General features: G+C 48.7%; 1 protein-coding gene across 1 annotated transcript in view; it reads right to left on the reverse strand.

The window, feature by feature from the left end:
* C9orf72 (C9orf72-SMCR8 complex subunit) overlaps nucleotides 1–16,497 on the reverse strand; it is a 332,168-nt gene extending 315,671 nt beyond the window's left edge. Inside the window, exon 1 of the mRNA XM_086962131.1 lies at nucleotides 16,357–16,497. The gene's annotated coding sequence lies outside the window, so the exon portion shown is untranslated. The remainder of the gene's footprint in view (nucleotides 1–16,356) is intronic.
* Between the last annotated feature and the right edge of the window lie 9 nt (nucleotides 16,498–16,506).

The raw sequence follows: 16,506 nt of genomic DNA on the forward strand, positions 1-16,506 counted from the left end.
TCACACATACTATAAGGTTTGCTGTGTGCACAAATGAGCTGCCTACAAGAGTTTGCACCACGTACTCGCACACCTGCAGCCGACATGACCAATACTGAGCATGGCCAGCTCTGTAGTCATACTCCTCATTCCCTGAAGGAGAGGGAAAATCACACACAAGTAGCCACAAGCAAACAGAGAAGCTTTAAGACGAAAGTACAAACTTTAAAGAGAACTCTATGCAGAGCCAGAGAAAACCACCGATATCCAGAGCTAGTGATGTTATTTCTAAAAGAATACCAAATCAACACCACCATTCATTGGTACTTAATCTTACAATGTCAGCCCTACCACAATCAAAAGCTCAATAGCATAACATTCAATAGGAAGATCAGTCACTGAGACTGTTGTTCTAACCATAAATGTCACAGGCTCTTTCAAACTAAACTCCTCGCAGTGACTCCAAGGACAAGAACCACTATCAATGCACAAAGAGGCAAGACCAGATGACCTGAAATGTTTAGTGGTTCAAGAGGTGCTGGGGACAATCATCTAAGCCTGCTGTGGTAGCCCACAAGTGCTGATCTCTTAATCTCTCTAACAGCCCCACAGACGAGCTCTTGAGATGCCCCTGAAAAAGTTATTTCGCAAGGCTGTCAGCACTATGGAATCACCTATCCAAGCTAGGGTGGTTGCAGCGAATAGCCAAGCTGAAGGAATCCAAGCACGACAGGGGAGGGGGTCTGGGAAGGTAATGGATATGGACACCCTACTAAAGCGAGACCATGGGAACTATATCATTTGTAACCTAGACCTCAGATATAACATAGCCTGTATTTGTAAAGTACACACAGTAGTATGATGCCACTATAAAACAGGAGTTAATTATTAACAAACTCAGTGTTATTCATGTTATTTACACTGAGAGGATTAAAGACTAAACAGACTTCAGGGACCCGAACAGGTTACCGCTGGGTGAAATAAGGAAACCTGCAGAGGATATATTATTTGAGACAGCCATCAGACTCAGCTGCCATCCACCAGGGTTAGGAACCCTAGCTCGACACTGTGGTACCAGGCCTTCTGTTAGGGTTTTTTTTTATCTTAATGTGGTTTTTGTTTGCCTCTGGTTTGGAAGGGATGCTATGCTTACACAGAGTACTGAAGCATCTATCTTTTAAGTGTGCGGCTAGGTACGCCCAAAGGTACACACGCACACGGTACTCCAGTTGTGGATACACCGAATAAATAAAACACTTCCCACGAGTGAGTAGCAGAGCAAACTGGGAGCCTGAACTAAATTATTTGCTATATGCACTAATCTTTCTCACCTTGAACAACAGAAACTACACTCCCATCCTCATCCATGCAATCCACCAAATAACACTCCTTGGAAAGAACTAATCAGCAGTCCCTTCCTATCAAAGTCTTCATGGAACCTATAAAGAAAGAACCGCATCCATGAGCCGCACTTCAGTGTCTGGGAGTCCACCCACAGGAATGTAGGCAATACACTTCCACCGCCTGGAGTAGTAGTTTCATAAGCATTTTGCCCTTGACATAAAGTATTGGACTGTCACCTCTCCTTTTGAATGACCCACTCCTTATTTTCCACCTCTTCATGCTTCCTCTCACTGAACACAGCTGGCTCTATGTAACTAGCAGGCCACCTTAGCACCAGACATCCCGGAAACAGTCACAGTCAGTGCTTTAAATGGAAATCTAGGAGTGCAGGTACTCTCTACCTAGAGTACCTGTCTGCTCCTGATAAGTGCTGGTACACTCCTTATAAATGCATTGCAAAAGTGCTGAGTAGTGCCAGTACTCTCCCTCTCAAATCAAAGAAGTGAAGGTACTGAGTACCGTCCCATTTAAAGCAGTGGTCCTGGTTTACAACTGTTATGGCAGATTTCTCGCGAATTTTGCACAAGTCCTGGTTTTCAGAAAGGGTCAACTGTAAACAGAACAAGCATTGGCATAGCTAATAGATCTTGCCTTTGGGACCTTATAAGTGTTTAGTTATGCAGCACAATATCCTTGGTGCAACAATATCAACTGTTGCATGGCTAGGGGGTGTGGCCACGGAGGCGACCAAGGTGGCCGCCTTTGCCTGAAGCTGAGTCGGTCGGGCTAGGCAAACTACGTATTCTTAGATGTGAATGAACTTTCTGCACCAGTGAGCAACCTCCATTTGCTCCTGATGGCCAGCGGAACATCCTGATGCTGGGTTGAGGCGGCTCTGCTGTGCTGATCGTCGGATAATCGACCCGGAGCTGGAAGCGGGCGCGGCCCTGAGGCCCTCTCCTGACGTGGATACGGCAGCCTGCGGGTAGGGTGAGTGCGGCCTTGGTTGGGGGTCCGGCGCTGCCCTGCGCTTCTCCCTAGTGGCATCTGTGGGCTCTCCTCCCCCCGTCCCTCTCACTGAGGCTCACGGCCGGGTACCGCCTGGCGCGGGACGTCTCCGGGTCTTTACCGGCCTGCTGCGCGTCTCGGTGCCGGAGCCTAGGTTGCGGGTTGCAGCGAGAGGAGTGGCGGGCTAGCGCGGAGGCCCCTACACACTCCTTCGAGGCAGTGACGGCGCTGGGCCTGGCCGGGCCAGCTTGCTCCCGCCCCCCCATGTGGACCAACTGTCGGCCACGCTGTGTAGAGGGTGACTTGGGGGGGTAGCGGATGTGCCTTTATGTAGAGACTCACCATCTTCGCCCTGCTGCTCTGTTCAAATGGAGCCAGTTGCCCCTGGAGTTCTGGTCTCCCCATGATGGCGGATGCTTGCTGTGACGCTTCCCAAGTACACTGGCCCGTATCCCAAACACTTCTACACCTGGCCGATCTCCTTGTGGCCTTCTCAGCGGCCCATGTCTGCATTCTCCAGCCCTCGCGATCTGGAGTAGGCCATAATCGTTCTGCTGCATTGCCGTCCAGGTTACTCTTCGGTCCGCTGCCTTTCTCCTGAGCTAGGTCCTGTGGCCTCCCTACAGCTGTGCACTTACCTGCTTGTCTTACGGCCTCCCGCGGATTCAAAGTGGCGCAATTGCCACTGCTCTGGGACAGCTGTAAATTCCTTCTCCAGATCTCGGTGCCTCCAGCTCCTTTCTCAAGCCCACACCCAGTGCCTCTATACCCTCGGTCTATCCCGCCGCTGCACCCGTGCTGGTCACCCACTTGGCTGCCCTTCTCCGACTACGTAATGGGGAAGAAAGACCCCGATCAACGCAAGCTGCAGTTTGACAAGTCCCCGGGCCCCACACGGAGAACTCATCTTCATTTACCACGGCCATGCTCAACAAAATGAGGGCTGGCTTTAAGTCTCTTCATAACAGATTTGATGACCTGGACAAGAAATTAGCAGATATGGGGGCGAAGATTCAAGTACACGATCGGAGACTAGACGTGGTGGAGTCCAGGGTATCAGACATGGAGGATGGCTCCTCTTCCTCGCTGAAGCGACTGGACAGCTGGAAAAGAACCTTAAAGATGTGGCCATCAAGAATGAGGACCTGGAGGCCCGTAGCCGCAGAAACAACATCAGGATCGTTGGCGTTTCGAAGATGACCTCCACAGGACGCATGGTCATCTTTGTTTAAAAACTTCTCATAGAACGGTTTGGTAGAGATACGTTCACACAGAGCTTCGTAGTTGAATGGGCGCACCGATCATTGGGCCCCCGGCCGGGTCTCCCGCCACGCCTTATCATTGCCAGAATCATGAACTTTAGAGATAGGGACGCTGCTCTCCGTTCAGCTCGCGACAAGGGAGACATCCAGTGGCAAGGGAACAAGCTGTCTTTTTATCCAGACTTCATCATCATGGTTCAAGATGCGCGGCACAAGTTTAATGGTGTAAAGGCTACCTTGAGGAACTTGGGCCTCAGATACGGCATGCTAAATCCGGCATGTCTGAGGGTCGAAGTGAATGGCAGAACTAGCATCTTTGACACCCCCACTGAGGCACAGGACTTTTGCCATAACTACAAAGGGAGTCGCTCTGGAACTCCTGCTGAACCGAATTAACCAAATTAGTTGCATTCTGATGTCACATTGCTCTTTGCCCGACTGGCGTGGCGTTGCCTCGCCCTATGGTGAATACCAAAGGTTTATTGTTTCGTATAATGTTTTTGCTTTGTGTTTATCGTCTCCTATTGGGATTGGTATATTCACACTGCTCTATTGTTTGATTAAGAAATGTGGGGTTTGCCTCTTTGTGGTTAAATTGAGGCTGGGTGGGGGGTGTTATTTGTTTTTTTCTATTGCACGGCTATAATCATTGCTAATGCTGTCGGTGTGTGGCGAAGAGATTGCTTGCATTGCAGTTATATTGCATTTCAGATTTTATTATGGTTAAATTAGGTCATCAGCCCGCTCCTTCCGGGCTATCTCTGATGTCATGGAACGTCAGGGGTCTGAATAACACTAAGAAATGTAGACAAGTCCTTAATTATATAGTCCGACACAACATTGAAATTGTATTTATGCAGGAGACACATCTGTCCAATTCTGACCCTTCCTCCGTCGCTAAAAGCTGGGGCTCACATAGATTTTTCTCCAACTATAGCCGGTGTGCCAGGGGGGTTGCTATATTCATACATAAACGTGTCCCTTTTGCATTGCACAAGACTTTGACTGATGTTGAAGGTCGGACGCTGATCGTTACAGGTTCACGCCTGGGACATAAGATTTCGTTTATTGGGGTTTATTGCCCAAATACAGACTCTCCTTCCTTTTTCCAGACCTACATGTACAGCTTCTCTCACTTGATCCTGGATCATTGATAAAGGGGGCGACTTCAATCTGCTGCTTGTCCCTTCTAGGGATAGCACCTCCACCTCATCGGACGTCAAAACACGCTCCCGGCAAGCCCTACGTGACATTTGCATTCGCTTCTCAATGATAGATATTGAGAAGCAACTGCACCCAGATCTTCCAGACTTCACTCATTACACTGGTTTCCATAATACTTGGACTAGGATAGACTATTGGTTAATCTCCCCGGGACTCTCAGGCTGGGTGGATGGTCTTCTCACTCTTCCCCGTACTCTTTCAGACCACTCTCCGGTTGTTCTTAAGTTACAAATTCCCAGACCGGGATTGCTTCGAGCGACAGTGGCGCTTCCCTGGGAAGGCATTAGCAGACCCGGTTTTTCTCCTGGGAGTTCGAGAAGCCATTGAAGACTATTTTGAACTCAACAGTGGCTCTGTGGTCATCTGGGTGGTGCTCTGGGAGGGGTTCAAGGCCTACATCATAGGCATATGCATTGCTAAACATGCTGGTGTGCTCAGAGATTTGCGCGCAACGGTAAATCGCATTGAAACAGACATCGCCGCTGTGGACCAGGAACTACTGACCGCCACCTCTGATATGGTCGAGGCCAGGCGGCTTGAATTGATGATTGAATTTAGAGACGCATCCGAACGCGAGTTATTGTTCCTGCAGAGGCAGACCACAGCGCGGCGGTATGGGGAGGGCGAGAGGCCTGGTAAATTGATGGCTCAGACCCTTCGGCCCCCTAGGGACTCCTCTTACATCAAGGAGATTATTGGTCCTAATGACACCTTGCTGCATTCGACTCCAGGCATACGTGATTCCTTTCTAGCGTATTATAAAGCGCTATATACATTCAGAATCTCGGGAAATATGCGTGAGCAGGATGACTATCTTGCAGAGATAGCAATGGTTTATTTAGAGAGATATATACAGGATTTTTTTGGCAGTCCCCATTACCCAAGGTAGCATTTTGGAGGCCATAGAGGCACTGCGGGGCTCGTCTGCTCCTGGCCTTGACGGCTTTTCGGCAGATTTTTATAAAGCTTACGAGGATTTCTTGGTTCCCAGTTTGGTCGAGGTCTACGCAGAGGCACTGGAAGTGGGCTGTTTTCCTCCAACATTCAGGGAGGAGGTCATTATTCTCCTTCCGAAGCAAGACAAGGATCCTAAATTATGTAGTTCTTATAGACCACTGTCCTTACTGAACCTTGATTATAAAATACTTGCCAAGGTCATTGCGATACGCCTATCCTTATTGATGGAATCCATAATTTCCCCGGCAGAATCGAGATTTGTGCCACATCGATCCACTTCCCTCAACCTGAGGACCCTATTTACTGTTTTGCATCGGATTGACCCTGCAACACCTGCCGCTGCTGTTCTCCTTGACGCGGAAAAGGCATTTGACTCCCTTGAGTGGCCTTTTTTTCTATCCATCATGAGGCGGTTGGGTATGCCCGAATGCTTTGTCTCCACGGTGGCCTTGCTCTACACTCTGCCAACTGCTAGACTATGGGTGAATGGTACACTTTCTGTCCCTTTTTCTTTGACCCGAGGCACCCGACAAGTTGCCCCTTGTCCCCATTGCTTTTCATTTTGGCAATGGACCCACTGGTGCGCCATTTTCAACAAAAGCATTTACATCGTGGCATCCAGTTTTGCACTGGCCCTCTGTTGATCTCGCTCTACGCTGATGACACTATTTTATATGTCAGGACACCTCGGCTTAACCTAGAACCCCTCATATTGGAAATAATCTGCTTTGGTAAATTTTCTGGGCTTCATATTAATTGGCATAAATCGGTCATTTTTCCGCTTACCGCCAGCACTACTGTCTGGAGCTGTGCGTTTCGACTTGAAGGGTGCCAGGACTCGGTTAAATACCTTGGTGTCCAGGTCCATCTCGATACCACTACCATGACCCGGCTAAATTACGGCAGAGAAAATAGTTCTCTTGAATCGCAGATTGTAAAATGGCTACGCCTGCCGTTATCCATGGCCGAGAGAGTCGCCATTATTAAAATGGTGGTCCTCCCGCGATTTTTATCCCTGTTTAATAACATACCCATCCCGCTCACCAGAACTTTCTTTTCACAATTGCGCTCACTGCTGTTACGCCTAGTTTGGGGGGAATAAGGCGCCTAGGGTTAGCTGGCGGACTCTGACCCTGCCATATGCTAGAGGGGGCTTCACGATCCCAGACTTCTATTTATATCATTTGATTTCACAATGCTAATACGCTCACGCCTGGTTCCATCCAGACGCACCCATCCCTTATTTGAAACCTGAAGCCGACTTGGTGATGCCTTGCCTTCTTTCCGAAATTCTACCTCCTGAATTCCCTCGGGTCCCCCAAGACATTCAAACAGTATCGACCACGTGCTGGGCATGGGACAGACTGCGTAGACTGTTGGGCCTTGAACGATTGTATTCTCCGGCATTACCCCTACCCAATCCTTCATTGTTCCCTATAACGGCTGAGACTTTGATTCAACGCACGCTGGCAAAATTCCACATTTGCACTGTAGGCGACCTATTCCCTGAAGGCCATGTTTATTCAGTGTTGGAGGACACCAGTTTTTCTGAACACACATTCATGGATACGTTCGTTTTGACTCGGTTACACTCCATGCTTCGGGCTTCTTTTTCTTCCTACCCGAATGCCCCTGACCCTACTCCACCATTGACACTGCTTATTCAAAACACTACCGGTGCTCACTTGGTCTCAAAATTATATAAGCAATGTAGTGAATCCATTCTGTTTTCGGACACCAGGGTTCGAGCGGCATGGGAGGAGGACTTGGGTAAACCCATAAAAGATGACCAATGGGAACACTGCTACAGGACGACTAAAGAGGTCTCTTTAAACAGTAGACACAAACTTTTACATTTTAAGTTTCTTTGCAGAATTGACCCTAGTAGACCCCATCACTGTCAGAAATGTGGACCTCCTTTCGCTGATTTTGGCCACCTGTCCTGGACCTGCCCTAGGATACACCTTTATTGGTCCTCGATTCATTCCACGCTTAGCGACATGCTTTCCATGCGGCTGGAGCCCGTCCCCGAGATCGCATTGCTCGGGTATGTGGCTAACTTTCCTCGAGCGGTCAGGAAATTTGCTGCGTTGGGTTTTCTGCTGGCCAAAAGGGAGGTTGCCATACTATGGGGCAGTAAGAGAACCCCAACGCTAGAGGCATGGCTGCATAGTTTGGCATGCTGAAATATGAATTGCGAAGAATATTCCACTCTGATACCTGGCCCGTCACGTCCAGTGGATATTTTGGGCCCATATAGGGACTACATTGCCAGGACCAGACCCGTTCTGCCCTCACAGACTTCACATGGGGATGTTCCTAGAGGGGGTGGGCTAGACGAGTGGCATATATATATATCTCTCTCTGTTTTTGTGTTCATCCTTAGACGTTCACCACTGGTGTAGCAGTGGTTCATGCAAAGTATAGGCTTCTCCGAGAAATATGGCATTTAATTATTGCTGATCTGCGTTTGACATATGTTGGATTCATTATTGAGTATTGTCAGCTATTCATTCTCCATGTACATCTTTGCCTGCTATTCTGATTATAGGTTATGATGTGTATGCTGCTTTTTGCCATTGCTGATATTCTACGATGCAATGTACTGACCCTTTTGTATTCCTGTATGCAAAAATAGGGAAAATGAAGCATTCAAAAAAAACTGTTGCATGGCTAAACACTTATAAGGTCCCAAAGGCGAGACATATTGGCTATGCCAAGGCTTGTTCTGCATGGCACATTTTATTCACATACCATCCTGAGGCAATGAGACCTGGGGCAGCCTCTTTCCAATGCCCTGCACAGTCAGGTGATGTCTCAGTAGAAACACATTAACATTCTAAGAAGTCATGTGACTGAAAGGAATCCAGGCAATGTTTTAGTGGTGGAAGACCGAAACAAGCATTGTCTAAATACCAAAAGATATCCCTAGATTGTATGTAAAAGCACACATTGCAACAGCAGTTCCTGGCACTGAAGGGACCACTTCTTGTGTGGATGAGCACAAGAAGTGTCCAAAGAAGTCTCAGCAGGATAGATCCAGGCCAGATTTTCGGAAACGTCAAGTAATACAATGAATGGGAATGGAACTGTTACACGGTCTGTGGTTCTCTGGAAAATACGGCATGGATCTGACTCGACAGTCAGCATTTTTGATTTAAGGCGATAATAACAGGAAACAAAGGCTTTGAAACACCACCAGACTTCTGCCAATCCTCTGTACAGATGCCAAGGAACATGGCGGGCTGAATACATGAACTGCTATTGTGCTCGCCATGGGCGTAGGAAGTGTGGGGGACGCGGGGGATATATCCCCCCCAGATTTTAAAGTGGGGGAGGACACGGGGGACAAGCAGGGGGGTGGAGAAGGGACAAAAGAATTTCCCCTCACCCTTCTGTTATTCACAGGGCCATTAGCGCGCGAAAGTGCTACCTAATGGCCCTGCACTTGACCTGCCTGGAGTCAGAGAGGCCACCGTCCTCAGGGCAGAGAAGGAAAAAAAAAACTGTCTCTTTTCCTTCATACCCAGAGAAGGCAAGCAAAGTGTCAACTTCTCCTGATCTGCCTCTGGCAGCGGCCCTCCTCCCCCTCTCTCTTTCTTTTCCCTCTATCTCGTTCTGTCTCTGTCTTTGCCTCCCTCCTAGTTACGCTCTGATTTCAAGAGACAGCTCTTACGTTCTCTCTCTTGCCTCTCCTAGTCTTCATTTGTTTCCTTGTGAAATGGATCCAAAATAGGAAGAACACTTTGGCTGGAAATGTCCTCATTTGCAGATCGTTTTATAATTCCAAAGAAAAACCTCGGGACAGACAGATAAAAATATTAAATACCTAAATAAAGCGATACAGAGTGGTCAGCAGACAGGCCAGATTGTTATTTACACCCACACCCATTAGCACCACTTTACAGAGTTTGCCAGTGAAAGCGCTACTTTCTTTTTTTCTTCTTTCTTTGAACAACATTGTTTTTCCAGAGCGGGGAAGTGCTCCATTCCTAAAGGGACTGCAAAACTTGGTTGAGTGGAGTAGAAACGTTTCATATGATCGTTTTCAACTGTTTTAATTATTTGAGGTTATAAAATGTGTACTGCGGCTGTGTGTTCGTGGATGTGGTGTTTTTTAAACCAAACTGCTTACATTTTGAAAGGATATAAGCAATGGACATTGAAACAGGTCCCTTCCTGCCTGGTCCTGTAGCCATGTCCAGAATTTTACAGGAAAAATCACTTACTGATTTAATTAGTTTAAAACTGGTAAGGTAACCATGTTGTTCCTAAATACATTTCACATGCTTTGCTTACTCTTGCATTCCTAATGAGGGTTTGCTTTTTCCAGGGTGTTATTCGTTTTTTCAGGCAGCATTTTACTGTTGTCTAGAGCATAATTTGAATTTAGTCTGAGCACAATTGAGTTGTAGCTTAAGGCAGTGCAAGTTTCTCTCAGTGGGGCAGTATGGTGTTCAGTATGGGAGAGGATGTGGCACTCTGGCCAGAGCTGCTGAATTTGGAACTTGAGCACCATTCTCAGCCTTCATGACCAGTCCACCAGCCCACACTCCTGACAGAGCTCATTCTGATGCTACACCTTAGAAGGCTTCGCAAGGCAAGTGCGAGTTAACCTTGAAGGCCTGTCCACCACAGTTCACCTCCAGTCTTGCGAGCAGGCATACAAAGAAGCACACCCTAGACACACCATTGACAGTGACTGTCACTGAGGTCACAAGATCCTTGAGGCCAGTCTACCGCACCCATTGGTACCTCCATTGGCCTCTTTCAGCAGTAATTGTGCAACTCACCAGGGATCAGCAATGAAGGATTTGCATGCACACCAAACTTAGGGGGTGATTATAATGGAGGTGGGACTGCCACGTCACCCCGTCAGTGGCAGTTCCACCACCATCGGTGACTGCATTACCGCCAGCCATATTACAATGGCGGGTGGTTCCCTGGTGGTCGGAAAGACCCCCGCCACACATCCAACTGGTGCCTTGAGCCCGCCAGTGCGGCGGAAGGGCTCGTGGTTCTTACAATACTGGTGGTGCCTACCAGCCACCACAGTAGGGATTATGATACCCTTTACCCGCCAGTCTATCCAAGGCTGCTCACCCCCCATGGAAAAGTTGGTGGAAAGGGACATTGGGGGCCCGTAGCAGGCCCCTGTCCCCCCAACCCCCAGACATGGAACTCGTGGGGGGGGGGTTAAGATGCCCCCTACATATCACTGCACCATGTGGCAGGCACCTCATTGTGCCTGCCACGTAGAGCAGTGATATATGTAACATGTCCTTTTTAGGTCTTGGCCTGCGTAGGCTGCGCTTGCGCTGTCTCGCTGGCGAGAAATTTTGTTTACAGTATGGGGGCTTGAACCTGCCCCTCCTCTCCATTGGCTGGCTTCCTAAACAGAGGCCAGCCATTGGACGAGAGGGGCGTCTGTCCGTTCAAGCCCCGTCTTTTTGGGATTGAGGGGTGTGTTTTTTCATTTCTTTCTATTTTCTTTCTCTCCTCTTCCCATTGGCTGGAAATGTACATTCCAGCCAATGAGAAGAGGAGAGAAAGAAAACACGCCCCTCAATCCCAAAAATGACGCTGGTTTCTCCGAGGCATTTTTGCCTCGCCTCGGAGAAATGTGGTGGTGTTTAACTCTTGTGCTCACGGCATCGTGTGAATCTGACGGCTTGTTTTTTTTTAGCTCCCACAGGCTAGGGGTAGCTTCGCTCTACGATCTCTCTCCCTCTCTCTTAGAGCGGCAGCCACATGGATTCTACTTATCCAGACAGCGCCGCCCAGCAGCGCAGGCCCATTCCCATACCCCCAGGGCAATGTAGGCATCTCTCCGCTGGCCTCTCAGTTCTTGAGGCGGGCCACTGCTAGTCGTCGTGCCAGGTGGGTCGGCTCGGCAGGCGATATACAGCCCAGTCCTTCTCTCTCTGGTCACCAGTCAAGTGAGGCCTCAGGCGCCCGTGCAAGCCCACAAGACCCCACTGTCCTCGTGGCGGCAGGGGCCCTCGCTCACCTCCTCACAGCAGCTCTGCCCCCTACACAAGTCCCAGGCATATGCAGCGCAGCCCCCCCTCTGCCAAGTCTCCTCCGCATGCAGCAGCTTCGGGCCTACCCCCTCAGGGGGAGTATCAACTAGCGCTGCTCAGTAACTGGACCCTTACAGTCAGCCCGCCTGCCTGGGTAATCTCAGTACGATTTCTGAGCTAGGGCCAGCGATGGCTGCCGATCTTTACCCCCTTCTGGGTCCGTGCACCAGTACCTGTCCGGCATTAGCGCATGTCTGCTGTAGGTGGCTGCCGGCTCTTCGCCGCTCTACCGGCACTCGCAAGCTTGCTTGTACATAAGCTCTGCTCGCCTCAGCTCAAAGCCGCTGCACATTACCACTGCTGGGCCCGATCTCTCCGGTGCCCAAGCCAGCGCAGGGGCCCCCACCCGGTGGCCGCCCCTGCCGCAGGATCTCGCCGCGCAGATGGGTTGCTTAGAATTCACGGGTCACCTTCCCTTCCGCCTCGGGGTCACAGTCGGCCCCGGCAACCTCACTTCACTGCGGCGGCAGGCTGGGTCGGTCCCTTATCTTGTTTCAGGTCTGCTTTCAGTCTCCACTGCACTCTGACTCCCTCTGCCAGACTCTGTTAGGTCTTCCAGGTTCCGCCATCTTGGGACCTGAAGCTACGGGTGGATGAATTTGGTGGGGCGGATTCCAGGCCACGGAGCACATTCTAGTTGGTTGTGCTGCACTCAGCAATGTTCTGCCGCCGCAGTTCTATGGGGCGAGGGGGGGAGGGGGTTCAGGATGTCGCTGGATCAGGCTTATCGCAAGGAGCTCCGAGATGAGCTACTCACTCCATCAGCGTCAGGCCACCCCTTCCCCTCCAGACCCCCCCAACACCACCACTTGTCTTGCCTCTGTTCTCTGCTTGTCATCGTTTTTTCTTGCCTCTGTTCTCAGCCTGTTATCGTTTTTTCTTGCCTCTGTTCCTTGCTTGTCATTGTTTTTTCTTGCCTCCTCGTTCTTTCTGCTTGCTCTCCTGCCCCCTCATTGGTTGTGCTTGCTCTCCTGCCCCCTCATTGGTTGTGCTTGCTCTCCTGCCCCCTCATTGGTTGTGCTTGCTCTCCTGCCCCCTCGTTGGTTGTGCTTGCTCACCTGCCCCCTCGTTCATTGGGCTTGCTCTCCTGTCCCCTGGCTGTGCTTTCTCTCCTGCCCCCTGGTTGTGCTTGCTCTCCTGTCCCCTGTTCCCTAGTTGTGAGTGTTTTTTCTGGCCTCTGTCCCCTGTGTGTATGGCTCTGTGTGTGTGGCTCTGTGGGTGTGTGTGGCTCTGTGTGTGTGTGGCTCTGTGTGTGTGTGGCTCTGTGTGTGTGTGGCTCTGTCTGTCTGTGTGTGTGGCTCTGCCTGTCTGTGTGTGTGTGGCTCAGTGTGGGTGGCTTTTTTGTAGGTGACTCTATGTGTGGGTGGCTCTGTGTGGGTGGCTCTGAGTGTGGGTAGCTGTGTGTGTGTGTGGGTGGCTCTGTGTGTGTGTGTGTGTGTGTGTGGCTCTGTCCGTCTGTGTGTGTGGCTCTGCCTGTCTGTGTGTGTGGCTCTGCCTGTCTGTGTGTGTGGCTCTGCCTGTCTGTGTGTGTGTGGCTCAGTGTGGGTAGCTTTTTTGTAGGTGACTCTATGTGTGGGTGGCTCTGTGTGGGTGGCTCTGAGTGTGGGTAGCTGTGTGTGTGTGTGGGTGGCTCTGTGTGTGTGTGTGGGTGGCTCTGTGTGGTGGCTCTATGTGAATGACTGTGTAGGTGGCTCTGTATGTGTGTGGGTGGCTTTGTGTGTGGTTCTGTGTGGGTGCAAATGCAATAGATCTCGCATTTGCGAGCGATTAAGCTCTTGGCATTGTAAATGACAATGCCATTTATTTAGGTTTTAAAAACAAAAACATAAATAAAAATAATGTAATGAGCAATGCCAATAGCTCTAACTTTAAGAATGGCGAGACCATTGCATTGTAAATACTTGTTTACATTGCGGCAGATGATGCAGCCAGCAGCACCTGCTGCAATGTAAAAGATAGGCACTTGCGAATGCAATAGTGGCGGTCCCATTGTAATGCCTATCGTGAGGCCGCCACCTTGAAGGCCAGCTGCCCCATTCCCCGATTAGATGGCGGACGGACTGAAGTCCGCCTGCCATCGTAGTCAGCCCCTAAGTTTGCAAACTTCATGGTCTCTGCTTCATGCACAAACACTTTTAACATCTGCAGCCTACTTTCGGACCACTGGAGTTAAGCAGCAATGGAGGCCAAAAAGATGTTGCAGTGTTGACTAAATTATGCAACAATAAAAAGGCTGCAGTATAATGCAGTGCATTTTATGATACTTTATTATTTTGACATATTTATACATACTAACAGCCTCTGCAAAGCTTTTGCCTCATTAGTACCTGTGTAACATACAAATGCAGCAGGGGGAAAGGTGACCAGTCAACTTTTGCAAAGGGCCCTACACTTCACAGAAACATAAGCCACATTTCTCTTAGTAATTTTTGATCCGTTCGAGCAACAAAATTGTTTTGGGTCAAATCGTTAGATTATGCAGCAGATGATGTATTATGTAGCAAATATGATACAGCCATAGTTAAGTGGAAAACATTTTTCCACTTAACGTAATTTTGCGCCAGCATTGTAGTTGATCAATTTGCAAGTTCCCCAAACCCAAAAGTCAAGTTTGGGCACAATTAGCATTTTAAACACAGTCCTACAACACAGGGCTACTTTTAAACTGACCTCAGGCTTCAGCAGTGTGTAGTAACTGACTCCACGCAGGTAGATGAGTTTCATGAGGATTTATTGAAGTTAAGAGGGAGATCAGAAGTACATTAGTATTCAGCCCCACCAGGAGCAGCCAGCAAGGCGCGCAGCCCTTCTCGAACTGTGTGATTCATACACCAACATTCTAAGTGACATCATCTTAAGAGTGTTCCACTGGTGAAGCAGTGGAAGACATGTAAAACATAATAACCAAGATACTACATATCCTCCTTTCTTCCAAAAAAAACAAAAAAGAAAGTATTATCAGATGTATAAGCTAGTAGGAAGAACTAGAGAGGAGGGTGACATCATCTTAAGATTGTTCCACTGGTGAAGCAGTGGAAGACATCTCAAACATAATAACCAAGATACTACATATCCTCCTTTCATCCAAAGAATACAACACAGTGCACACATGCAAACACAGAAAGGGCTGCTGGCCTCAAAACTGCCATGCCCTATTATATTCTAGGGACTTAAAGGTAGTTCTAATCCCCCTATTATGTACTAGGGCCTTATAGGAGAGGTCATGCCAATCATAGGGGTACCCTAACCCATAGTGCACGCTCGTGTATGTAGGTGTTTTCACAGTATCTTTAGGTGTCTCTTTAGGAATACCACTGGCCCTGTAGAGGCCAGGGTCAGGTACCACCAGTACCAGTCAGCAAAACTTTGGGGAGTGCCCGGGGCAGAGGATGGCTTTGCACCACTAAAGAAGCACAAACTCAGAATTTAAAACATAACACCATGGTTGTGGGGTTCTCTTTAAAAATCAGAATTGATTTCTATCCTAATGAACCCATTTTCCAATATTAGGACTGGGGAAAAATCAGACCGTTCTAATCTATACCTTGAAGTTTTCATGCAGTTCTTTGATGATGGTTAATAGCTCACTGTTCTATGTTAGGATTTTAACTTATAAACTGCAAATACCAAAAGAATCTCTCAGACAAAAGCAGTCACCTATTTACATGATATGCATGTTGTGATCTGCGTGGTACACGTTCTTTGCTGCAGGCATATTACCCCACTTTGGCTACCTACCTTACCAAGAGTCAAAACTTCCACTAGACAAACCTCCGATCTCTCTCAATAAAGGTTAATAATCACCAAAGTTATCTTCACATTTTTATTGTTGACTGAAAATTTCTGGATACCAGGAATGCAGCAGCAGGTATTTTTCAAACCATAATGCACTTGCAAAAACGATGTCCACACCCTAAGTCCCCCCCTCCCCCCCCCCCCCCAAGTCTCCTACGCCCCTGGTGCTCACAGATTATCTCAAGGGCATGAATCAACTGTTCCTGCACAGCACAGGCAGAATGACAACTGCAAAGCGTGGGGGCTGCCAACAGCAAAATTGCCCTACTGTTGAGAATCGTCTTTGCCCGTTTGTTTTGAGTTGTAAACAGATGGCAGTTCGTACATTGATTGACATCTGTCACTCGGCGGCTCGTGAACTTCCATTTCGACAAGCTTCAGCATCCTGGCATTTCTTATAAATATAACATTTTGCTGCCGGGTTTATTGTAAAATAAAGTCCTGCCCCTTCAGGAATTAGACGGAAGGATACCGTTTGCGTACCTTTACATCCAAATCTCTGAACGGAGACCTTAAACATCACTATGCCTATGCTTCGCTTCCGGGTCAAATGCAATTGAGTAAACGGGAGGTAAACAAACCTTTATTTTGACATTGATTGGCAGACTGACGGGAAGAATGGGGAGGGGATCTTCAACATACTTCCAGTTAATCGTGCAATCGGTTATGAAAACATACTCATTATACACATACAGACGACTTACCCTCATCAAAGATATCGCCCAGGCTGTTTGACCAAAGAAGACCTCCTCTATGCCCCGGAAGACATCGACCAGCCGTACGTGAGCCGATTTCCGCCAGCGAATGCAGCGATTTGTCCACCTGCGGCCCTTCCGCCTCCTTTTCACTCGTGC

The sequence above is a fragment of the Lissotriton vulgaris genome, chromosome 3_1, assembly GCF_964263255.1.
Source record: "Lissotriton vulgaris chromosome 3_1, aLisVul1.2, whole genome shotgun sequence".
Taxonomy (NCBI): domain Eukaryota; kingdom Metazoa; phylum Chordata; class Amphibia; order Caudata; family Salamandridae; genus Lissotriton; species Lissotriton vulgaris.